The 27359-nt window shown below is 37.7% G+C and overlaps 2 long non-coding RNA genes across 3 annotated transcripts in view; one reads left to right on the top strand and one right to left on the bottom strand.

Annotated features, from left to right (window-relative positions):
- On the bottom strand, nucleotides 1–24442 carry LOC126340284 (uncharacterized). Of its 2 annotated transcripts, none has more exons than XR_007565139.1 (3): nucleotides 23955–24442; nucleotides 17411–17474; nucleotides 1–234 (listed from the first exon to the last, which is right to left on the bottom strand). It is a non-coding gene; the product is annotated as an uncharacterized LOC126340284 (long non-coding RNA). The 2 variants fall into 2 exon arrangements; XR_007565138.1 differs by lacking the exon at nucleotides 1–234 and adding an exon at nucleotides 12877–13137.
- An 847-nt stretch (nucleotides 24443–25289) lies between these two features.
- The window catches only part of LOC126340300 (uncharacterized), a 69755-nt gene continuing 67685 nt past the window's right edge, over nucleotides 25290–27359 (top strand). The window contains exon 1 of the long non-coding RNA XR_007565146.1: nucleotides 25290–25325. This is a non-coding gene — a long non-coding RNA (uncharacterized LOC126340300). The remainder of the gene's footprint in view (nucleotides 25326–27359) is intronic.

The raw sequence follows: 27359 nt of genomic DNA, 5'->3' as shown, positions 1-27359 counted from the left end.
TTAACACTTCATCAAGTCACACACACTACGAAATCACCATATCACTAACTGTCCAAACTCAAATCTCGTAGGCAGGACGTACAGGGGCAACATTAGTTTACAAACCATTCACCATCAAACTATTTTTCAGCAATTCCCCTACACTTCATCACACCTCTTCACTATCACACCTACTTCCTAACTTTTTTACACATTCTCTGGGTTACTCTTTTATTTCCTCATTTAAACATTGACCTCCACACTGACACAACATTATTTTATCTTCTCCACACCATTTTTCAACCGCGTATTATACCACCTTTACAAAATTTAACCTCACCTTCACCTCACTCAGGTTTTTAACGCTACTTCAAACCATACACCATCACTTACTCCATTCTTTCGAAAACCAGAACATCACTACTTCATTACCTTCACCATTACTAATTACCACAATACTCCAATTTCATAAACCTACACATCATGCACATACCAGCTACTTCGTACACACTCTCTCACACGTTACATGTCTCCACTATATCATTTCCTCTCGTAAAGGCACTGTACTTCCTACACTTTTCTACCTACATAACACATCTCAAAGGATAAATTCTTTTACGCTAACCCACAACAAACAAAACTTCCACACACAATATAAACCTTCTTTACAATCATATCAATAACCAAGGGTCGTTCAAGTGCCTCTTTATTTACTACACTTCACTGTATTTCACTTCACAATAGCTAACAACCTCTCCACAATTTGACTCTTTATAACTTCCACAAATTTTAATACTATCACACCAGAAAGCCACTCACCATTACCAACATCAAGTTTCACCTTCATCATCTACATTTTCAATATTTCCTGTTCTCAACATCAGCACAACTCATTTGCCAAATACGGGTACCAATAAAACTTCTGATCATGTCACACATAAATACTTCCTCACTATCATTATTCTCCACCACATCTAACTGAAATAATTACTTCTATGACTTGGGAAAGGGCCACGTCCTCACACACACACACCTCCATCCTACATTTCACCTCATATCAGGTATCTCCATCATTTCGACACACATCGTAAATTAACATAATTCCTATAATGTTGGATTTACGTGAGAGCTTCTCGTTCCAAACAACAATCAGCATCTGTACCTCAATGGGAAGGGCCATCAATTACACTTTCTGTACACCTTACATGTACTCCAACTTCCAATACACCAACAGACTTTCCTTTTCTCTCTGCATCTGCAATAGGGTCTTCGAACACCTTCTACTCTCTTCCTAATTTAAACAGTCACGGGACTTACACTCATCACCTGGCTTATACAAAACTCCAAAATCTCAATAATGCAACTCTCACGATCAAATTCCATAACAGCTCTCAAACATTACTAACTTGCTAGTCATTATTTCTTACGTCTATACACTCCAACCACACCTATGTTCATTCACCTATAAGAACTTTTGAGACTCATTCTCACTTTACTTCAACCTATGCCTTCTTCCAATCTCTCTTTTAAACATTTTACCCAATTGCCTTTATCAACACAGCATCACTCACTCTACTCTTGGATATACTACCTTCAGTCAGACTTCCCTCTTTTCACAGGGCACCTACGATTAAGTCGCAAACAATTATTATAAATCATCCACATTTCTGCTCAACTCAGGTCTCCTCCTACTCTGCCATACATAGCGTGTCAACTGCACCAATACCTACTCCTTCATTTACATTCTTATCTCCAACATGCTACCAGCACACACAAGGGACATCCAAAGATTAAGAATTGCCTGGGCAATGGGAATCTCTACCTCATACACTTTAGACTCCTTCTCACAGAATACTTTCTTTTCAGTGTTTCCAGCTCATACACATCACCTATATTCCAAATATTTTGAGAATAAACCTATAAATCCTTATCAACTATCCTAAATTTTAGGGGATCAATCTACAGGGGGAACAAAATTTCTTTCATAACAATCAAACCAACGTCCATTTTTTCTCTTTTTTACTTTCTATACTCTCTCTAAATTCTCTCATCCTCACTACCTCATCAAAGTGACTTATTATTTGATTGGTCTTCTATTCGTACTTCTCTCTACCAATTTCAAACGATATTTTACTCTCTGGGACAATACATATTCACCTCTATGGATTATCATTTCATCAAGTCACACACACTACTAAATCACCATATCACTAACTGTCCAAACTCAAATCTCGTAGGCAGGACGTACAGGGGCAATATTAGTTCACAAACCATTCACCATCAAACTCTGTTTTTCAGGAATTCCCCTAAACTTCATCACACCTCTTCACTATCACACCTCCTTCCTAACTTTTTTACATTTGCTCTGGGTTACTCTTTTATTTCCTCATTTAAACATTAACCTCCACACTGACACAACCTCATTTTATCTTCTCTGCACCATTCTTCAACCTCGTATTATACCACCTTTACAAAATTTAACCTCACCTTCACCTCACTCAGGTTTTTAACTCTACTTCAAACCATACACCATCCCTTACTCCATTCTCTCGAAAACCAGAACATCACTACTTCATTACCTTCACCATTACTAATTACCACAATACTCCAATTTCATAAACCTACACATCATGCACATACCAGCTACTTCGTACACACTCTCTCACACGTTACATGTCTCCACTATATCATTTCCTCTCGTAAAGGCACTGTACTTCCTACACTTTTCTACCTACATAACACATCTCAAAGGATAAATTCTTCTACGCTAACCCACAACAAACAAAACTTCCACACACAATATAAACCTTCTTTACAATCATATCAATAACCAAGGGTCGTTCAAGTGCCTCTTTATTTACTACACTTCACTGTATTTCACTTCACAATAGCTAACAACCTCTCCACAATTTGACTCTTTATAACTTCCACAAATTTTAATACTATCACACCAGAAAGCCACTCACCATTACCAACATCAAGTTTCACCTTCATCATCTACATTTTCAATATTTCCTGTTCTCAACATCAGCACAACTCATTTGCCAAATACGGGTACCAATAAAACTTCTGATCCAGTCACACATAAATACTTCCTCACTATCATTAGTCTCCACCACACCTAACTGAAGTTATTAATTCTATGACTTGGGAAAGGGCCACGTCCTCACACACACACACATACATCGTACATTTCGACACACATCGTAAATTAACATAATTCCTATAATGTTGGATTTACGTGGGAGCTTTTCGTTCCAAACAACAATCAGCATCTGTACCTCAATGGGAAGGGCCATCAATTACACTTTCTGTACACCTTACATGTACTCCAACTTCCAATACACCAACAGACTTTCCTTTTCTCTCTGCATCTGCAATAGGGTCTTCGAACACCTTCTACTCTCTTCCTCTTTTAAACAGTCACGGGTCTTACACTCATCACCTGGCTTATACAAAACTCCAAAATCTCAATAATCCAACTCTCACGATCAAATTTCATAACAGCTCTCAAACATTACTAACTTGCTAGTCATTGTTTCTTACGTCTATACACTCCAACCACACCTATGTTCATTCACCTCTAAGAACTCTTGGGACTCTTTCCCACTTTACTTCAACCTATGCCTTCCTCCAATCTCTCTTTCAAACATTTTACCCACATTGCCTTTATCAACACAGCATCACTCACTCTACTCTTGGATATACTACCTTCAGTCAGACTTCCCTCTTTTCACAGGGCACCTACGATTAAGTCGCAAACAATTATATAAATCATCTACATTTCTGCTCAACTTAGGTCTCCTCCTACTCTGCCATACATAGCGTGTCAACGGCACCAATACCTACTCCTTCATTTACATTCTTATCTCCAACATGCTACCAGCTCACACAAGGGACATCCAAGGATTAAGAATTGCCTGGGCAATGGGAATCTCCACCTCATACACTTTACACTCCTTCTCACAGAATACTTTCTTTTCAGTGTTTCCAGCTCATACACATCACCTATATTCCAAATATTTTGAGAATAAACCTATAAACCCTTATCAACTATCCTAAATTTTAGGGGATTAATCTACACGGGGAACAAAATTTCTTTCATAACAATCAAACCAACAACATTTTTTCTTTTTTACATTCTATACTCACACTAAATTTTCTCATCCTCGCTACCTCATCAAAGTGAATTACTATTTGATTGGTCTTCTATTCGTACATCTCTCTACCAATTTCAAACGATATTTTACTCTCTGGGACAATACATATTCACCTCTATGGATTATCATTTCATCAAGTCACACACACTACTAAATCACCATATCACTAACTGTCCAAACTCAAATCTCGTAGGCAGGACGTACAGGGGCAACATTAGTTTACAAACCATTCACCATCAAACTCTATTTTTCAGCAATTCCCCTACACTTCATCACATCTCTTCACTATCACACCTCCTTCCAAACTTTTTTACACTTTCTCTGGGTTACTCTTTCATTTCCTCATTTAAACACTGACCTCCACACTGACACAACATTATTTTATCTTCTCCACACCATTTTTCAACCGCGTATTATACCACCTTTACAAAATTTAACCACACCTTCACCTCACTCAGGTTTTTAAATCTACTTCAAACCATACACCATCCCTTACTCCATTCTTTCGAAAACCAGAACATCACTACTTCATTACCTTCATCATTACTAATTACCACAATACTCCAATTTCATAAACCTACACATCACGCACATACCAGCTACTTCGTACACACTCTCTCACACGTTACATGTCTCCACTATATCGTTTCCTCTCGTATTCTAAATATTAAGGGACTGTACTTCCTACACTTTTCTACCTCCATAACACATCTCAAAGGATAAATTCTTTTACCCTAACACACAACAAACAAAACTACCACACACGATATAAATCTTTTTTACAATCTTATCAATAACCAAGGGTCGGTCAAGTGTCTCTTTATTTACTACACTTCACTGTATACCACTTCACAATAGCTAACAACCTCTCCACAATTGGACTCTTTATAACTTCCACAAATTTTAATACTAACACATCACACCAGAAAGCCACTCACCATTACCAACATCAAGTTTCACCTTCATCATCTATATTTTCAATATTTCCTGTTCTCAACATCAGCACAACTCATTTGCCAAATACGGGTACCAATAAAACTTCTGATCCTGTCACACATAAATACTTCCTCACTATCATTATTCTCCACCACACATAACTGAAATAATTAATTCTATGACTTGGGAAAGGGCCACGTCCTCACACACACACACCTCCATCCTACATTTCACCTCATATCAGATATCTCCATCATTTCGACACACATCGTAAATTAACATAATTCCTATAATGTTGGATTTACGTGGGAGCTTCTCGTTCCAAACAACAATCAGCATCTTTACCTCAATGGGAAGGGCCATCAATTACACTTTCTGAACACCTTACATGTACTCCAACTTTCAATACACCAACAGACTTTCCTTTTCTCTCTGCATCTGCAATAGGGTCTTCGAACACCTTTTACTCTCTTCCTAATTTAAACAGTCACGGGTCTTACACTCATCACCTGGCTTATACAAAACTCCAAAAACTCAATAATGCAACTCTCACGATCAAATTCCATAACAGCTCTCAAACATCCCTAACTTGCTAGTCATTGTTTCTTACGTCTATACACTCCAACCACACCTATGTTCATTCACCTCTAAGAACTCTTGGGACTCATTCTCACTTTACTTCAACCTATGCCTTCCTCCAATCTCTCTTTCAAACATTTTACCCACATTGCCTTTATCAACACAGCATCACTCACTCTACTCTTGGATATACTACCTTCAGTCAGACTTCCCTCTTTTCACAGGGCACCTACGATTAACTCGCAAAAATTTATTATAAATCATTCACATTTCTGCTCAACTCAGGTTTCCTCCTACTCTGCCATCCATAGCGTGTCAACTGCACCAATACCTACTCCTTCATTTACATTCTTATCTCCAACATGCTACCTGCTCACACAAGGGACATCCAAGGATTAAGAATTGCCTGGGCAATGGGAATCTCCACCTCATACACTTTACACTCCTTCTCACAGAATACTTTCTTTTCAGTGTTTCCAGCTCATACACATCACCTATATTCCAAATATTTTGAGAATAAACCTATAAACCCTTATCAACTATCCTAAATTTTAGGGGATCAATCTACAGGGGGAACAAAATTTCTTTCATAACAATCAAACCAACAACATTTTTTCTTTTTTACATTCTATACTCACACTAAATTTTCTCATCCTCGCTACCTCATCAAAGTGAATTATTATTTGATTGGTCTTCTATTCGTACATCTCTCTACCAATTTCAAACGATATTTTACTCTCTGGGACAATACATATTCACCTCTATGGATTATCATTTCATCAAGTCACACACACTACTAAATCACCATATCACTAACTGTCCAAACTCAAATCTCGTAGGCAGGACGTACAGGGGCAACATTAGTTTACAAACCATTCACCATCAAACTCTATTTTTCAGCAATTCCCCTACACTTCATCACATCTCTTCACTATCACACCTCCTTCCAAACTTTTTTACACTTTCTCTGGGTTACTCTTTCATTTCCTCATTTAAACATTGACCTCCACACTGACACAACATTATTTTATCTTCTCCACACCATTTTTCAACCGCGTATTATACCACCTTTACAAAATTTAACCACACCTTCACCTCACTAAGGTTTTTAAATCTACTTCAAACCATACACCATCCCTTACTCCATTCTTTCGAAAACCAGAACATCACTACTTCATTACCTTCATCATTACTAATTACCACAATACTCCAATTTCATAAACCTACACATCACGCACATACCAGCTACTTCGTACACACTCTCTCACACGTTACATGTCTCCACTATATCGTTTCCTCTCGTATTCTAAATATTAAGGGACTGTACTTCCTACACTTTTCTACCTCCATAACACATCTCAAAGGATAAATTCTTTTACCCTAACACACAACAAACAAAACTACCACACACAATATAAATCTTTTTTACAATCTTATCAATAACCAAGGGTCGGTCAAGTGTCTATTTACTACACTTCACTGTATACCACTTCACAATAGCTAACAACCTCTCCACAATTGGACTCTTTATAACTTCCACAAATTTTAATACTAACACATCACACCAGAAAGCCACTCACCATTACCAACATCAAGTTTCACCTTCATCATCTACATTTTCAATATTTCCTGTTCTCAACATCAGCACAACTCATTTGCCAAATACGGGTACCAATAAAACTTCTGATCATGTCACACATAAATACTTCCTCACTATCATTATTCTCCACCACATCTAACTGAAATAATTACTTCTATGACTTGGGAAAGGGCCACGTCCTCACACACACACACCTCCATCCTACATTTCACCTCATATCAGGTATCTCCATCATTTCGACACACATCGTAAATTAACATAATTCCTATAATGTTGGATTTACGTGAGAGCTTCTCGTTCCAAACAACAATCAGCATCTGTACCTCAATGGGAAGGGCCATCAATTACACTTTCTGTACACCTTACATGTACTCCAACTTCCAATACACCAACAGACTTTCCTTTTCTCTCTGCATCTGCAATAGGGTCTTCGAACACCTTCTACTCTCTTCCTAATTTAAACAGTCACGGGACTTACACTCATCACCTGGCTTATACAAAACTCCAAAATCTCAATAATGCAACTCTCACGATCAAATTCCATAACAGCTCTCAAACATTACTAACTTGCTAGTCATTATTTCTTACGTCTATACACTCCAACCACACCTATGTTCATTCACCTATAAGAACTCTTGAGACTCATTCTCACTTTACTTCAACCTATGCCTTCTTCCAATCTCTCTTTTAAACATTTTACCCAATTGCCTTTATCAACACAGCATCACTCACTCTACTCTTGGATATACTACCTTCAGTCAGACTTCCCTCTTTTCACAGGGCACCTACGATTAAGTCGCAAACAATTATTATAAATCATCCACATTTCTGCTCAACTCAGGTCTCCTCCTACTCTGCCATACATAGCGTGTCAACTGCACCAATACCTACTCCTTCATTTACATTCTTATCTCCAACATGCTACCAGCACACACAAGGGACATCCAAAGATTAAGAATTGCCTGGGCAATGGGAATCTCTACCTCATACACTTTAGACTCCTTCTCACAGAATACTTTCTTTTCAGTGTTTCCAGCTCATACACATCACCTATATTCCAAATATTTTGAGAATAAACCTATAAACCCTTATCAACTATCCTAAATTTTAGGGGATCAATCTACAGGGGGAACAAAATTTCTTTCATAACAATCAAACCAACGTCCATTTTTTCTCTTTTTTACTTTCTATACTCTCTCTAAATTCTCTCATCCTCACTACCTCATCAAAGTGACTTATTATTTGATTGGTCTTCTATTCGTACTTCTCTCTACCAATTTCAAACGATATTTTACTCTCTGGGACAATACATATTCACCTCTATGGATTAACACTTCATCAAGTCACACACACTACGAAATCACCATATCACTAACTGTCCAAACTCAAATCTCGTAGGCAGGACGTACAGGGGCAATATTAGTTCACAAACCATTCACCATCAAACTCTGTTTTTCAGGAATTCCCCTAAACTTCATCACACCTCTTCACTATCACACCTCCTTCCTAACTTTTTTACACTTTCTCTGGGTTACTCTTTCATTTCCTCATTTAAACACTGACCTCCACACTGACACAACATTATTTTATCTTCTCCACACCATTTTTCAACCGCGTATTATACCACCTTTACAAAATTTAACCACACCTTCACCTCACTCAGGTTTTTAAATCTACTTCAAACCATACACCATCCCTTACTCCATTCTTTCGAAAACCAGAACATCACTACTTCATTACCTTCATCATTACTAATTACCACAATACTCCAATTTCATAAACCTACACATCACGCACATACCAGCTACTTCGTACACACTCTCTCACACGTTACATGTCTCCACTATATCGTTTCCTCTCGTATTCTAAATATTAAGGGACTGTACTTCCTACACTTTTCTACCTCCATAACACATCTCAAAGGATAAATTCTTTTACCCTAACACACAACAAACAAAACTACCACACACGATATAAATCTTTTTTACAATCTTATCAATAACCAAGGGTCGGTCAAGTGTCTCTTTATTTACTACACTTCACTGTATACCACTTCACAATAGCTAACAACCTCTCCACAATTGGACTCTTTATAACTTCCACAAATTTTAATACTAACACATCACACCAGAAAGCCACTCACCATTACCAACATCAAGTTTCACCTTCATCATCTATATTTTCAATATTTCCTGTTCTCAACATCAGCACAACTCATTTGCCAAATACGGGTACCAATAAAACTTCTGATCCTGTCACACATAAATACTTCCTCACTATCATTATTCTCCACCACACATAACTGAAATAATTAATTCTATGACTTGGGAAAGGGCCACGTCCTCACACACACACACCTCCATCCTACATTTCACCTCATATCAGATATCTCCATCATTTCGACACACATCGTAAATTAACATAATTCCTATAATGTTGGATTTACGTGGGAGCTTCTCGTTCCAAACAACAATCAGCATCTTTACCTCAATGGGAAGGGCCATCAATTACACTTTCTGAACACCTTACATGTACTCCAACTTTCAATACACCAACAGACTTTCCTTTTCTCTCTGCATCTGCAATAGGGTCTTCGAACACCTTTTACTCTCTTCCTAATTTAAACAGTCACGGGTCTTACACTCATCACCTGGCTTATACAAAACTCCAAAAACTCAATAATGCAACTCTCACGATCAAATTCCATAACAGCTCTCAAACATCCCTAACTTGCTAGTCATTGTTTCTTACGTCTATACACTCCAACCACACCTATGTTCATTCACCTCTAAGAACTCTTGGGACTCATTCTCACTTTACTTCAACCTATGCCTTCCTCCAATCTCTCTTTCAAACATTTTACCCACATTGCCTTTATCAACACAGCATCACTCACTCTACTCTTGGATATACTACCTTCAGTCAGACTTCCCTCTTTTCACAGGGCACCTACGATTAACTCGCAAAAATTTATTATAAATCATTCACATTTCTGCTCAACTCAGGTTTCCTCCTACTCTGCCATCCATAGCGTGTCAACTGCACCAATACCTACTCCTTCATTTACATTCTTATCTCCAACATGCTACCTGCTCACACAAGGGACATCCAAGGATTAAGAATTGCCTGGGCAATGGGAATCTCCACCTCATACACTTTACACTCCTTCTCACAGAATACTTTCTTTTCAGTGTTTCCAGCTCATACACATCACCTATATTCCAAATATTTTGAGAATAAACCTATAAACCCTTATCAACTATCCTAAATTTTAGGGGATCAATCTACAGGGGGAACAAAATTTCTTTCATAACAATCAAACCAACAACATTTTTTCTTTTTTACATTCTATACTCACACTAAATTTTCTCATCCTCGCTACCTCATCAAAGTGAATTATTATTTGATTGGTCTTCTATTCGTACATCTCTCTACCAATTTCAAACGATATTTTACTCTCTGGGACAATACATATTCACCTCTATGGATTATCATTTCATCAAGTCACACACACTACTAAATCACCATATCACTAACTGTCCAAACTCAAATCTCGTAGGCAGGACGTACAGGGGCAACATTAGTTTACAAACCATTCACCATCAAACTCTATTTTTCAGCAATTCCCCTACACTTCATCACATCTCTTCACTATCACACCTCCTTCCAAACTTTTTTACACTTTCTCTGGGTTACTCTTTCATTTCCTCATTTAAACATTGACCTCCACACTGACACAACATTATTTTATCTTCTCCACACCATTTTTCAACCGCGTATTATACCACCTTTACAAAATTTAACCACACCTTCACCTCACTCAGGTTTTTAAATCTACTTCAAACCATACACCATCCCTTACTCCATTCTTTCGAAAACCAGAACATCACTACTTCATTACCTTCATCATTACTAATTACCACAATACTCCAATTTCATAAACCTACACATCACGCACATACCAGCTACTTCGTACACACTCTCTCACACGTTACATGTCTCCACTATATCGTTTCCTCTCGTATTCTAAATATTAAGGGACTGTACTTCCTACACTTTTCTACCTCCATAACACATCTCAAAGGATAAATTCTTTTACCCTAACACACAACAAACAAAACTACCACACACAATATAAATCTTTTTTACAATCTTATCAATAACCAAGGGTCGGTCAAGTGTCTCTTTATTTACTACACTTCACTGTATACCACTTCACAATAGCTAACAACCTCTCCACAATTGGACTCTTTATAACTTCCACAAATTTTAATACTAACACATCACACCAGAAAGCCACTCACCATTACCAACATCAAGTTTCACCTTCATCATCTATATTTTCAATATTTCCTGTTCTCAACATCAGCACAACTCATTTGCCAAATACGGGTACCAATAAAACTTCTGATCCTGTCACACATAAATACTTCCTCACTATCATTATTCTCCACCACACATAACTGAAATAATTAATTCTATGACTTGGGAAAGGGCCACGTCCTCACACACACACACCTCCATCCTACATTTCACCTCATATCAGGTATCTCCATCATTTCGACACACATCGTAAATTAACATAATTCCTATAATGTTGGATTTACGTGGGAGCTTCTCGTTCCAAACAACAATCAGCATCTTTACCTCAATGGGAAGGGCCATCAATTACACTTTCTGAACACCTTACATGTACTCCAACTTTCAATACACCAACAGACTTTCCTTTTCTCTCTGCATCTGCAATAGGGTCTTCGAACACCTTTTACTCTCTTCCTAATTTAAACAGTCACGGGTCTTACACTCATCACCTGGCTTATACAAAACTCCAAAAACTCAATAATGCAACTCTCACGATCAAATTCCATAACAGCTCTCAAACATTCCTAACTTGCTAGTCATTGTTTCTTACGTCTATACACTCCAACCACACCTATGTTCATTCACCTCTAAGAACTCTTGGGACTCATTCTCACTTTACTTCAACCTATGCCTTCTTCCAATCTCTCTTTTGAACATTTTACCCACATTGCCTTTATCAACACAGCATCACTCACTCTACTCTTGGATATACTACCTTCAGTCGGACTTCCCTCTTTTCACAGGGCACCTACGATTAACTCGCAAAAATTTATTATAAATCATTCACATTTCTGCTCAACTCAGGTTTCCTCCTACTCTGCCATCCATAGCGTGTCAACTGCACCAATACCTACTCCTTCATTTACATTCTTATCTCCAACATGCTACCTGCTCACACAAGGGACATCCAAGGATTAAGAATTGCCTGGGCAATGGGAATCTCCACCTCATACACTTTACACTCCTTCTCACAGAATACTTTCTTTTCAGTGTTTCCAGCTCATACACATCACCTATATTCCAAATATTTTGAGAATAAACCTATAAACCCTTATCAACTATCCTAAATTTTAGGGGATCAATCTGCAGGGGGAACAAAATTTCTTTCATAACAATCAAACCAACAACATTTTTTCTTTTTTACATTCTATACTCTCTCTAAATTCTCTCATCCTCGCTACCTCATCAAAGTGAATTATTATTTGACTGGTCTTCTATTTGCACGTCTCTCCACCAATTTCAAACGATATTTAACTCTCTGGGACAATACATATTCACCTCTAAGGATTATCATTTCATCAAGTCACACACACTACTAAATCACCATATCACTAACTGTCCAAACTCAAATCTCGTAGGCAGGACGTACAGGGGCAACATTAGTTTACAAACCATTCACCATCAAACTATTTTTCAGCAATTCCCCTACACTTCATCACACCTCTTCACTATCACACCTACTTCCTAACTTTTTTACACATTCTCTGGGTTACTCTTTTATTTCCTCATTTAAACATTGACCTCCACACTGACACAACATTATTTTATCTTCTCCACACCATTTTTCAACCTCGTATTATACCACCTTTACAAAATTTAACCTCACCTTCACCTCACTCAGGTTTTTAACGCTACTTCAAACCATACACCATCACTTACTCCATTCTTTCGAAAACCAGAACATCACTACTTCATTACCTTCACCATTACTAATTACCACAATACTCCAATTCCATAAACCTACACATCATGCACATACCAGCTACTTCGTACACACTCTCTCACACGTTACATGTCTCAACTATATCATTTCCTCTCGTATTCTAAATATTAAGGGACTGTACTTCCTACACTTTCTACCTCCATAACACATCTCAAAGGATAAATTCTTTAACGCTAACCCACAACAAACAAAACTTCCACACACAATATAAACCTTCTTTACAATCATATCAATAACCAAGGGTCGTTCAAGTGCCTCTTTATTTACTACACTTCACTGTATTTCACTTCACAATAGCTAACAACCTCTCCACAATTTGACTCTTTATAACTTCCACAAATTTTAATACTATCACACCAGAAAGCCACTCACCATTACCAACATCAAGTTTCACCTTCATCATCTACATTTTCAATATTTCCTGTTCTCAACATCAGCACAACTCATTTGCCAAATACGGGTACCAATAAAACTTCTGATCATGTCACACATAAATACTTCCTCACTATCATTATTCTCCACCACATCTAACTGAAATAATTACTTCTATGACTTGGGAAAGGGCCACGTCCTCACACACACACACCTCCATCCTACATTTCACCTCATATCAGGTATCTCCATCATTTCGACACACATCGTAAATTAACATAATTCCTATAATGTTGGATTTACGTGAGAGCTTCTCGTTCCAAACAACAATCAGCATCTGTACCTCAATGGGAAGGGCCATCAATTACACTTTCTGTACACCTTACATGTACTCCAACTTCCAATACACCAACAGACTTTCCTTTTCTCTCTGCATCTGCAATAGGGTCTTCGAACACCTTCTACTCTCTTCCTAATTTAAACAGTCACGGGACTTACACTCATCACCTGGCTTATACAAAACTCCAAAATCTCAATAATGCAACTCTCACGATCAAATTCCATAACAGCTCTCAAACATTACTAACTTGCTAGTCATTATTTCTTACGTCTATACACTCCAACCACACCTATGTTCATTCACCTATAAGAACTCTTGAGACTCATTCTCACTTTACTTCAACCTATGCCTTCTTCCAATCTCTCTTTTAAACATTTTACCCAATTGCCTTTATCAACACAGCATCACTCACTCTACTCTTGGATATACTACCTTCAGTCAGACTTCCCTCTTTTCACAGGGCACCTACGATTAAGTCGCAAACAATTATTATAAATCATCCACATTTGTGCTCAACTCAGGTCTCCTCCTACTCTGCCATACATAGCGTGTCAACTGCACCAATACCTACTCCTTCATTTACATTCTTATCTCCAACATGCTACCAGCACACACAAGGGACATCCAAAGATTAAGAATTGCCTGGGCAATGGGAATCTCTACCTCATACACTTTAGACTCCTTCTCACAGAATACTTTCTTTTCAGTGTTTCCAGCTCATACACATCACCTATATTCCAAATATTTTGAGAATAAACCTATAAACCCTTATCAACTATCCTAAATTTTAGGGGATCAATCTACAGGGGGAACAAAATTTCTTTCATAACAATCAAACCAACGTCCATTTTTTCTCTTTTTTACTTTCTATACTCTCTCTAAATTCTCTCATCCTCACTACCTCATCAAAGTGACTTATTATTTGATTGGTCTTCTATTCGTACTTCTCTCTACCAATTTCAAACGATATTTTACTCTCTGGGACAATACATATTCACCTCTATGGATTAACACTTCATCAAGTCACACACACTACGAAATCACCATATCACTAACTGTCCAAACTCAAATCTCGTAGGCAGGACGTACAGGGGCAATATTAGTTCACAAACCATTCACCATCAAACTCTGTTTTTCAGGAATTCCCCTAAACTTCATCACACCTCTTCACTATCACACCTCCTTCCTAACTTTTTTACATTTGCTCTGGGTTACTCTTTTATTTCCTCATTTAAACATTAACCTCCACACTGACACAACCTCATTTTATCTTCTCTGCACCATTCTTCAACCTCGTATTATACCACCTTTACAAAATTTAACCTCACCTTCACCTCACTCAGGTTTTTAACTCTACTTCAAACCATACACCATCCCTTACTCCATTCTCTCGAAAACCAGAACATCACTACCTCATTACCTTCACCATTACTAATTACCACAATACTCCAATTTCATAAACCTACACATCATGCACATACCAGCTACTTCGTACACACTCTCTCACACGTTACATGTCTCCACTATATCATTCCCTCTCGTAAAGGCACTGTACTTCCTACACTTTTCTACCTACATAACACATCTCAAAGGATAAATTCTTTTACGCTAACCCACAACAAACAAAACTTCCACACACAATATAAACCTTCTTTACAATCATATCAATAACCAAGGGTCGTTCAAGTGCCTCTTTATTTACTACACTTCACTGTATTTCACTTCACAATAGCTAACAACCTCTCCACAATTTGACTCTTTATAACTTCCACAAATTTTAATACTATCACACCAGAAAGCCACTCACCATTACCAACATCAAGTTTCACCTTCATCATCTACATTTTCAATATTTCCTGTTCTCAACATCAGCACAACTCATTTGCCAAATACGGGTACCAATAAAACTTCTGATCCAGTCACACATAAATACTTCCTCACTATCATTAGTCTCCACCACACCTAACTGAAGTTATTAATTCAATGACTTGGGAAAGGGCCACGTCCTCACACACACACACATACATCGTACATTTCGACACACATCGTAAATTAACATAATTCCTATAATGTTGGATTTACGTGGGAGCTTTTCGTTCCAAACAACAATCAGCATCTGTACCTCAATGGGAAGGGCCATCAATTACACTTTCTGTACACCTTACATGTACTCCAACTTCCAATACACCAATAGACTTTCCTTTTCTCTCTGCATCTGCAATAGGGTCTTCGAACACCTTCTACTCTCTTCCTCTTTTAAACAGTCACGGGTCTTACACTCATCACCTGGCTTATACAAAACTCCAAAATCTCAATAATCCAACTCTCACGATCAAATTTCATAACAGCTCTCAAACATTACTAACTTGCTAGTCATTGTTTCTTACGTCTATACACTCCAACCACACCTATGTTCATTCACCTCTAAGAACTCTTGGGACTCTTTCCCACTTTACTTCAACCTATGCCTTCCTCCAATCTCTCTTTCAAACATTTTACCCACATTGCCTTTATCAACACAGCATCACTCACTCTACTCTTGGATATACTACCTTCAGTCAGACTTCCCTCTTTTCACAGGGCACCTACGATTAAGTCGCAAACAATTATATAAATCATCTACATTTCTGCTCAACTTAGGTCTCCTCCTACTCTGCCATACATAGCGTGTCAACGGCACCAATACCTACTCCTTCATTTACATTCTTATCTCCAACATGCTACCAGCTCACACAAGGGACATCCAAGGATTAAGAATTGCCTGGGCAATGGGAATCTCCACCTCATACACTTTACACTCCTTCTCACAGAATACTTTCTTTTCAGTGTTTCCAGCTCATACACATCACCTATATTCCAAATATTTTGAGAATAAACCTATAAACCCTTATCAACTATCCTAAATTTTAGGGGATTAATCTACACGGGGAACAAAATTTCTTTCATAACAATCAAACCAACAACATTTTTTCTTTTTTACATTCTATACTCACACTAAATTTTCTCATCCTCGCTACCTCATCAAAGTGAATTACTATTTGATTGGTCTTCTATTCGTACATCTCTCTACCAATTTCAAACGATATTTTACTCTCTGGGACAATACATATTCACCTCTATGGATTATCATTTCATCAAGTCACACACACTACTAAATCACCATATCACTAACTGTCCAAACTCAAATCTCGTAGGCAGGACGTACAGGGGCAACATTAGTTTACAAACCATTCACCATCAAACTCTATTTTTCAGCAATTCCCCTACACTTCATCACATCTCTTCACTATCACACCTCCTTCCAAACTTTTTTACACTTTCTCTGGGTTACTCTTTCATTTCCTCATTTAAACATTGACCTCCACACTGACACAACATTATTTTATCTTCTCCGCACCATTTTTCAACCGCGTATTATACCACCTTTACAAAATTTAACCACACCTTCACCTCACTCAGGTTTTTAAATCTACTTCAAACCATACACCATCCCTTACTCCATTCTTTCGAAAACCAGAACATCACTACTTCATTACCTTCATCATTACTAATTACCACAATACTCCAATTTCATAAACCTACACATCACGCACATACCAGCTACTTCGTACACACTCTCTCACACGTTACATGTCTCCACTATATCGTTTCCTCTCGTATTCTAAATATTAAGGGACTGTACTTCCTACACTTTTCTACCTCCATAACACATCTCAAAGGATAAATTCTTTTACCCTAACACACAACAAACAGAACTACCACACACGATATAAATCTTTTTTACAATCTTATCAATAACCAAGGGTCGGTCAAGTGTCTCTTTATTTACTACACTTCACTGTATACCACTTCACAATAGCTAACAACCTCTCCACAATTGGACTCTTTATAACTTCCACAAATTTTAATACTAACACATCACACCAGAAAGCCACTCACCATTACCAACATCAAGTTTCACCTTCATCATCTATATTTTCAATATTTCCTGTTCTCAACATCAGCACAACTCATTTGCCAAATACGGGTACCAATAAAACTTCTGATCCTGTCACACATAAATACTTCCTCACTATCATTATTCTCCACCACACATAACTGAAATAATTAATTCTATGACTTGGGAAAGGGCCACGTCCTCACACACACACACCTCCATCCTACATTTCACCTCATATCAGATATCTCCATCATTTCGACACACATCGTAAATTAACATAATTCCTATAATGTTGGATTTACGTGGGAGCTTCTCGTTCCAAACAACAATCAGCATCTTTACCTCAATGGGAAGGGCCATCAATTACACTTTCTGAACACCTTACATGTACTCCAACTTTCAATACACCAACAGACTTTCCTTTTCTCTCTGCATCTGCAATAGGGTCTTCGAACACCTTTTACTCTCTTCCTAATTTAAACAGTCACGGGTCTTACACTCATCACCTGGCTTATACAAAACTCCAAAAACTCAATAATGCAACTCTCACGATCAAATTCCATAACAGCTCTCAAACATCCCTAACTTGCTAGTCATTGTTTCTTACGTCTATACACTCCAACCACACCTATGTTCATTCACCTCTAAGAACTCTTGGGACTCATTCTCACTTTACTTCAACCTATGCCTTCCTCCAATCTCTCTTTCAAACATTTTACCCACATTGCCTTTATCAACACAGCATCACTCACTCTACTCTTGGATATACTACCTTCAGTCAGACTTCCCTCTTTTCACAGGGCACCTACGATTAACTCGCAAAAATTTATTATAAATCATTCACATTTCTGCTCAACTCAGGTTTCCTCCTACTCTGCCATCCATAGCGTGTCAACTGCACCAATACCTACTCCTTCATTTACATTCTTATCTCCAACATGCTACCTGCTCACACAAGGGACATCCAAGGATTAAGAATTGCCTGGGCAATGGGAATCTCCACCTCATACACTTTACACTCCTTCTCACAGAATACTTTCTTTTCAGTGTTTCCAGCTCATACACATCACCTATATTCCAAATATTTTGAGAATAAACCTATAAACCCTTATCAACTATCCTAAATTTTAGGGGATCAATCTACAGGGGGAACAAAATTTCTTTCATAACAATCAAACCAACAACATTTTTTCTTTTTTACATTCTATACTCACACTAAATTTTCTCATCCTCGCTACCTCATCAAAGTGAATTATTATTTGATTGGTCTTCTATTCGTACATCTCTCTACCAATTTCAAACGATATTTTACTCTCTGGGACAATACATATTCACCTCTATGGATTATCATTTCATCAAGTCACACACACTACTAAATCACCATATCACTAACTGTCCAAACTCAAATCTCGTAGGCAGGACGTACAGGGGCAACATTAGTTTACAAACCATTCACCATCAAACTCTATTTTTCAGCAATTCCCCTACACTTCATCACATCTCTTCACTATCACACCTCCTTCCAAACTTTTTTACACTTTCTCTGGGTTACTCTTTCATTTCCTCATTTAAACATTGACCTCCACACTGACACAACATTATTTTATCTTCTCCACACCATTTTTCAACCGCGTATTATACCACCTTTACAAAATTTAACCACACCTTCACCTCACTCAGGTTTTTAAATCTACTTCAAACCATACACCATCCCTTACTCCATTCTTTCGAAAACCAGAACATCACTACTTCATTACCTTCATCATTACTAATTACCACAATACTCCAATTTCATAAACCTACACATCACGCACATACCAGCTACTTCGTACACACTCTCTCACACGTTACATGTCTCCACTATATCGTTTCCTCTCGTATTCTAAATATTAAGGGACTGTACTTCCTACACTTTTCTACCTCCATAACACATCTCAAAGGATAAATTCTTTTACCCTAACACACAACAAACAAAACTACCACACACAATATAAATCTTTTTTACAATCTTATCAATAACCAAGGGTCGGTCAAGTGTCTCTTTATTTACTACACTTCACTGTATACCACTTCACAATAGCTAACAACCTCTCCACAATTGGACTCTTTATAACTTCCACAAATTTTAATACTAACACATCACACCAGAAAGCCACTCACCATTACCAACATCAAGTTTCACCTTCATCATCTATATTTTCAATATTTCCTGTTCTCAACATCAGCACAACTCATTTGCCAAATACGGGTACCAATAAAACTTCTGATCCTGTCACACATAAATACTTCCTCACTATCATTATTCTCCACCACACATAACTGAAATAATTAATTCTATGACTTGGGAAAGGGCCACGTCCTCACACACACACACCTCCATCCTACATTTCACCTCATATCAGGTATCTCCATCATTTCGACACACATCGTAAATTAACATAATTCCTATAATGTTGGATTTACGTGGGAGCTTCTCGTTCCAAACAACAATCAGCATCTTTACCTCAATGGGAAGGGCCATCAATTACACTTTCTGAACACCTTACATGTACTCCAACTTTCAATACACCAACAGACTTTCCTTTTCTCTCTGCATCTGCAATAGGGTCTTCGAACACCTTTTACTCTCTTCCTAATTTAAACAGTCACGGGTCTTACACTCATCACCTGGCTTATACAAAACTCCAAAATCTCAATAATCCAACTCTCACGATCAAATTCCATAACAGCTCTCAAACATCCCTAACTTGCTAGTCATTGTTTCTTACGTCTATACACTCCAACCACACCTATGTTCATTCACCTCTAAGAACTCTTGGGACTCATTCTCACTTTACTTCAACCTATGCCTTCCTCCAATCTCTCTTTCAAACATTTTACCCACATTGCCTTTATCAACACAGCATCACTCACTCTACTCTTGGATATACTACCTTCAGTCAGACTTCCCTCTTTTCACAGGGCACCTACGATTAACTCGCAAAAATTTATTATAAATCATTCACATTTCTGCTCAACTCAGGTTTCCTCCTACTCTGCCATCCATAGCGTGTCAACTGCACCAATACCTACTCCTTCATTTACATTCTTATCTCCAACATGCTACCTGCTCACACAAGGGACATCCAAGGATTAAGAATTGCCTGGGCAATGGGAATCTCCACCTCATACACTTTACACTCCTTCTCACAGAATACTTTCTTTTCAGTGTTTCCAGCTCATACACATCACCTATATTCCAAATATTTTGAGAATAAACCTATAAACCCTTATCAACTATCCTAAATTTTAGGGGATCAATCTACAGGGGGAACAAAATTTCTTTCATAACAATCAAACCAACAACATTTTTTCTTTTTTACATTCTATACTCACACTAAATTTTCTCATCCTCGCTACCTCATCAAAGTGAATTATTATTTGATTGGTCTTCTATTCGTACATCTCTCTACCAATTTCAAACGATATTTTACTCTCTGGGACAATACATATTCACCTCTATGGATTATCATTTCATCAAGTCACACACACTACTAAATCACCATATCACTAACTGTCCAAACTCAAATCTCGTAGGCAGGACGTACAGGGGCAACATTAGTTTACAAACCATTCACCATCAAACTCTACTTTTCAGCAATTCCCCAACACTTCATCACATCTCTTCACTATCACACCTCCTTCCTAACTTTTTAACACTTTCTCTGGGTTACTCTTTTATTTCCTCATTTAAACATTGACCTCCACACTGACACAACATTATTTTATCTTCTCCACACCATTTTTCAACCGCGTATTATACCACCTTTACAAAATTTAACCTTACCTTCACCTCACTCAGGTTTTTAACTCTACTTCAAACCATACACCATGCCTTACTCCATTCTTTCGAAAACCAGAACATCACTACTTCATTACCTTCATCATTACTAATTACCACAATACTCCAATTTCATAAACCTACACATCACGCACATACCAGCTACTTCGTACACACTCTATCACACGTTACATGTCTCCACTATATCATTTCCTCTCGTATTCTAAATATTAAGGGACTGTACTTCCTACATTTTTCTACCTCCATAACACATCTCAAAGGATAAATTCTTTTACGCTAACACACAACAAACAAAACTACCACACACAATATAAATCTTTTTTACAATCTAATCAATAACCAAGGGTCGATCAAGTGTCTCTTTATTTACTACACTTCACTGTATACCACTTCACAATAGCTAACAACCTCTCCACAATTGGACTCTTTATAACTTCCACAAATTGTAATACTAACACATCACACCAGAAAGCCACTCACCATTACCAACATCAAGTTTCACCTTCATCATCTATATTTTCAATATTTCCTGTTCTCAACATCAGCACAACTCATTTGCCAAATACGGGTACCAATAAAACTTCTGATCCTGTCACACATAAATACTTCCTATCATTATTCTCCACCACACCTAACTGAAATAATTAATTCTATGACTTGGGAAAGGGCCACGTCCTCACACACACACACACCTCCATCCTACATTTCACCTCATATCAGGTATCTCCATCATTTCGACACACATCGTAAATTAACATAATTCCTATAATGTTGGATTTACGTGGGAGCTTCTCGTTCCAAACAACAATCAGCATCTGTACCTCAATGGGAAGGGCCATCAATTACACTCTCTGAACACCTTACATGTACTCCAACTTTCAATACACCAACAGATTTTTCCTTTTCTCTCTGCATCTGCAATAGGGTCTTCGAACACCTTTTACTCTCTTCCTAATTTAAACAGTCACGGGTCTTACACTCATCACCTGGCTTATACAAAACTCCAAAAACTCAATAATGCAACTCTCACGATCAAATTCCATAACAGCTCTCAAACATTCCTAACTTGCTAGTCATTGTTTCTTACGTCTATACACTCCAACCACACCTATGTTCATTCACCTCTAAGAACTCTTGGGACTCATTCTCACTTTACTTCAACCTATGCCTTCTTCCAATCTCTCTTTTGAACATTTTACCCACATTGCCTTTATCAACACAGCATCACTCACTCTACTCTTGGATATACTACCTTCAGTCGGACTTCCCTCTTTTCACAGGGCACCTACGATTAACTCGCAAAAATTTATTATAAATCATTCACATTTCTGCTCAACTCAGGTTTCCTCCTACTCTGCCATCCATAGCGTGTCAACTGCACCAATACCTACTCCTTCATTTACATTCTTATCTCCAACATGCTACCTGCTCACACAAGGGACATCCAAGGATTAAGAATTGCCTGGGCAATGGGAATCTCCACCTCATACACTTTACACTCCTTCTCACAGAATACTTTCTTTTCAGTGTTTCCAGCTCATACACATCACCTATATTCCAAATATTTTGAGAATAAACCTATAAACCCTTATCAACTATCCTAAATTTTAGGGGATCAATCTGCAGGGGGAACAAAATTTCTTTCATAACAATCAAACCAACAACATTTTTTCTTTTTTACATTCTATACTCTCTCTAAATTCTCTCATCCTCGCTACCTCATCAAAGTGAATTATTATTTGACTGGTCTTCTATTTGCACGTCTCTCCACCAATTTCAAACGATATTTAACTCTCTGGGACAATACATATTCACCTCTAAGGATTATCATTTCATCAAGTCACACACACTACTAAATCACCATATCACTAACTGTCCAAACTCAAATCTCGTAGGCAGGACGTACAGGGGCAACATTAGTTTACAAACCATTCACCATCAAACTATTTTTCAGCAATTCCCCTACACTTCATCACACCTCTTCACTATCACACCTACTTCCTAACTTTTTTACACATTCTCTGGGTTACTCTTTTATTTCCTCATTTAAACATTGACCTCCACACTGACACAACATTATTTTATCTTCTCCACACCATTTTTCAACCTCGTATTATACCACCTTTACAAAATTTAACCTCACCTTCACCTCACTCAGGTTTTTAACGCTACTTCAAACCATACACCATCACTTACTCCATTCTTTCGAAAACCAGAACATCACTACTTCATTACCTTCACCATTACTAATTACCACAATACTCCAATTCCATAAACCTACACATCATGCACATACCAGCTACTTCGTACACACTCTCTCACACGTTACATGTCTCAACTATATCATTTCCTCTCGTATTCTAAATATTAAGGGACTGTACTTCCTACACTTTCTACCTCCATAACACATCTCAAAGGATAAATTCTTTAACGCTAACCCACAACAAACAAAACTTCCACACACAATATAAACCTTCTTTACAATCATATCAATAACCAAGGGTCGTTCAAGTGCCTCTTTATTTACTACACTTCACTGTATTTCACTTCACAATAGCTAACAACCTCTCCACAATTTGACTCTTTATAACTTCCACAAATTTTAATACTATCACACCAGAAAGCCACTCACCATTACCAACATCAAGTTTCACCTTCATCATCTACATTTTCAATATTTCCTGTTCTCAACATCAGCACAACTCATTTGCCAAATACGGGTACCAATAAAACTTCTGATCATGTCACACATAAATACTTCCTCACTATCATTATTCTCCACCACATCTAACTGAAATAATTACTTCTATGACTTGGGAAAGGGCCACGTCCTCACACACACACACCTCCATCCTACATTTCACCTCATATCAGGTATCTCCATCATTTCGACACACATCGTAAATTAACATAATTCCTATAATGTTGGATTTACGTGAGAGCTTCTCGTTCCAAACAACAATCAGCATCTGTACCTCAATGGGAAGGGCCATCAATTACACTTTCTGTACACCTTACATGTACTCCAACTTCCAATACACCAACAGACTTTCCTTTTCTCTCTGCATCTGCAATAGGGTCTTCGAACACCTTCTACTCTCTTCCTAATTTAAACAGTCACGGGACTTACACTCATCACCTGGCTTATACAAAACTCCAAAATCTCAATAATGCAACTCTCACGATCAAATTCCATAACAGCTCTCAAACATTACTAACTTGCTAGTCATTATTTCTTACGTCTATACACTCCAACCACACCTATGTTCATTCACCTATAAGAACTTTTGAGACTCATTCTCACTTTACTTCAACCTATGCCTTCTTCCAATCTCTCTTTTAAACATTTTACCCAATTGCCTTTATCAACACAGCATCACTCACTCTACTCTTGGATATACTACCTTCAGTCAGACTTCCCTCTTTTCACAGGGCACCTACGATTAAGTCGCAAACAATTATTATAAATCATCCACATTTCTGCTCAACTCAGGTCTCCTCCTACTCTGCCATACATAGCGTGTCAACTGCACCAATACCTACTCCTTCATTTACATTCTTATCTCCAACATGCTACCAGCACACACAAGGGACATCCAAAGATTAAGAATTGCCTGGGCAATGGGAATCTCTACCTCATACACTTTAGACTCCTTCTCACAGAATACTTTCTTTTCAGTGTTTCCAGCTCATACACATCACCTATATTCCAAATATTTTGAGAATAAACCTATAAATCCTTATCAACTATCCTAAATTTTAGGGGATCAATCTACAGGGGGAACAAAATTTCTTTCATAACAATCAAACCAACGTCCATTTTTTCTCTTTTTTACTTTCTATACTCTCTCTAAATTCTCTCATCCTCACTACCTCATCAAAGTGACTTATTATTTGATTGGTCTTCTATTCGTACTTCTCTCTACCAATTTCAAACGATATTTTACTCTCTGGGACAATACATATTCACCTCTATGGATTAACACTTCATCAAGTCACACACACTACGAAATCACCATATCACTAACTGTCCAAACTCAAATCTCGTAGGCAGGACGTACAGGGGCAATATTAGTTCACAAACCATTCACCATCAAACTCTGTTTTTCAGGAATTCCCCTAAACTTCATCACACCTCTTCACTATCACACCTCCTTCCTAACTTTTTTACATTTGCTCTGGGTTACTCTTTTATTTCCTCATTTAAACATTAACCTCCACACTGACACAACCTCATTTTATCTTCTCTGCACCATTCTTCAACCTCGTATTATACCACCTTTACAAAATTTAACCTCACCTTCACCTCACTCAGGTTTTTAACTCTACTTCAAACCATACACCATCCCTTACTCCATTCTCTCGAAAACCAGAACATCACTACTTCATTACCTTCACCATTACTAATTACCACAATACTCCAATTTCATAAACCTACACATCATGCACATACCAGCTACTTCGTACACACTCTCTCACACGTTACATGTCTCCACTATATCATTTCCTCTCGTAAAGGCACTGTACTTCCTACACTTTTCTACCTACATAACACATCTCAAAGGATAAATTCTTTTACGCTAACCCACAACAAACAAAACTTCCACACACAATATAAACCTTCTTTACAATCATATCAATAACCAAGGGTCGTTCAAGTGCCTCTTTATTTACTACACTTCACTGTATTTCACTTCACAATAGCTAACAACCTCTCCACAATTTGACTCTTTATAACTTCCACAAATTTTAATACTATCACACCAGAAAGCCACTCACCATTACCAACATCAAGTTTCACCTTCATCATCTACATTTTCAATATTTCCTGTTCTCAACATCAGCACAACTCATTTGCCAAATACGGGTACCAATAAAACTTCTGATCCAGTCACACATAAATACTTCCTCACTATCATTAGTCTCCACCACACCTAACTGAAGTTATTAATTCTATGACTTGGGAAAGGGCCACGTCCTCACACACACACACATACATCGTACATTTCGACACACATCGTAAATTAACATAATTCCTATAATGTTGGATTTACGTGGGAGCTTTTCGATCCAAACAACAATCAGCATCTGTACCTCAATGGGAAGGGCCATCAATTACACTTTCTGTACACCTTACATGTACTCCAACTTCCAATACACCAACAGACTTTCCTTTTCTCTCTGCATCTGCAATAGGGTCTTCGAACACCTTCTACTCTCTTCCTCTTTTAAACAGTCACGGGTCTTACACTCATCACCTGGCTTATACAAAACTCCAAAATCTCAATAATCCAACTCTCACGATCAAATTTCATAACAGCTCTCAAACATTACTAACTTGCTAGTCATTGTTTCTTACGTCTATACACTCCAACCACACCTATGTTCATTCACCTCTAAGAACTCTTGGGACTCTTTCCCACTTTACTTCAACCTATGCCTTCCTCCAATCTCTCTTCCAAACATTTTACCCACATTGCCTTTATCAACACAGCATCACTCACTCTACTCTTGGATATACTACCTT

This window comes from Schistocerca gregaria, chromosome 1 (assembly GCF_023897955.1).
Source record: "Schistocerca gregaria isolate iqSchGreg1 chromosome 1, iqSchGreg1.2, whole genome shotgun sequence".
NCBI lineage: Eukaryota > Metazoa > Arthropoda > Insecta > Orthoptera > Acrididae > Schistocerca > Schistocerca gregaria.
This window is presented reverse-complemented; position numbering and strand designations above follow the sequence as displayed.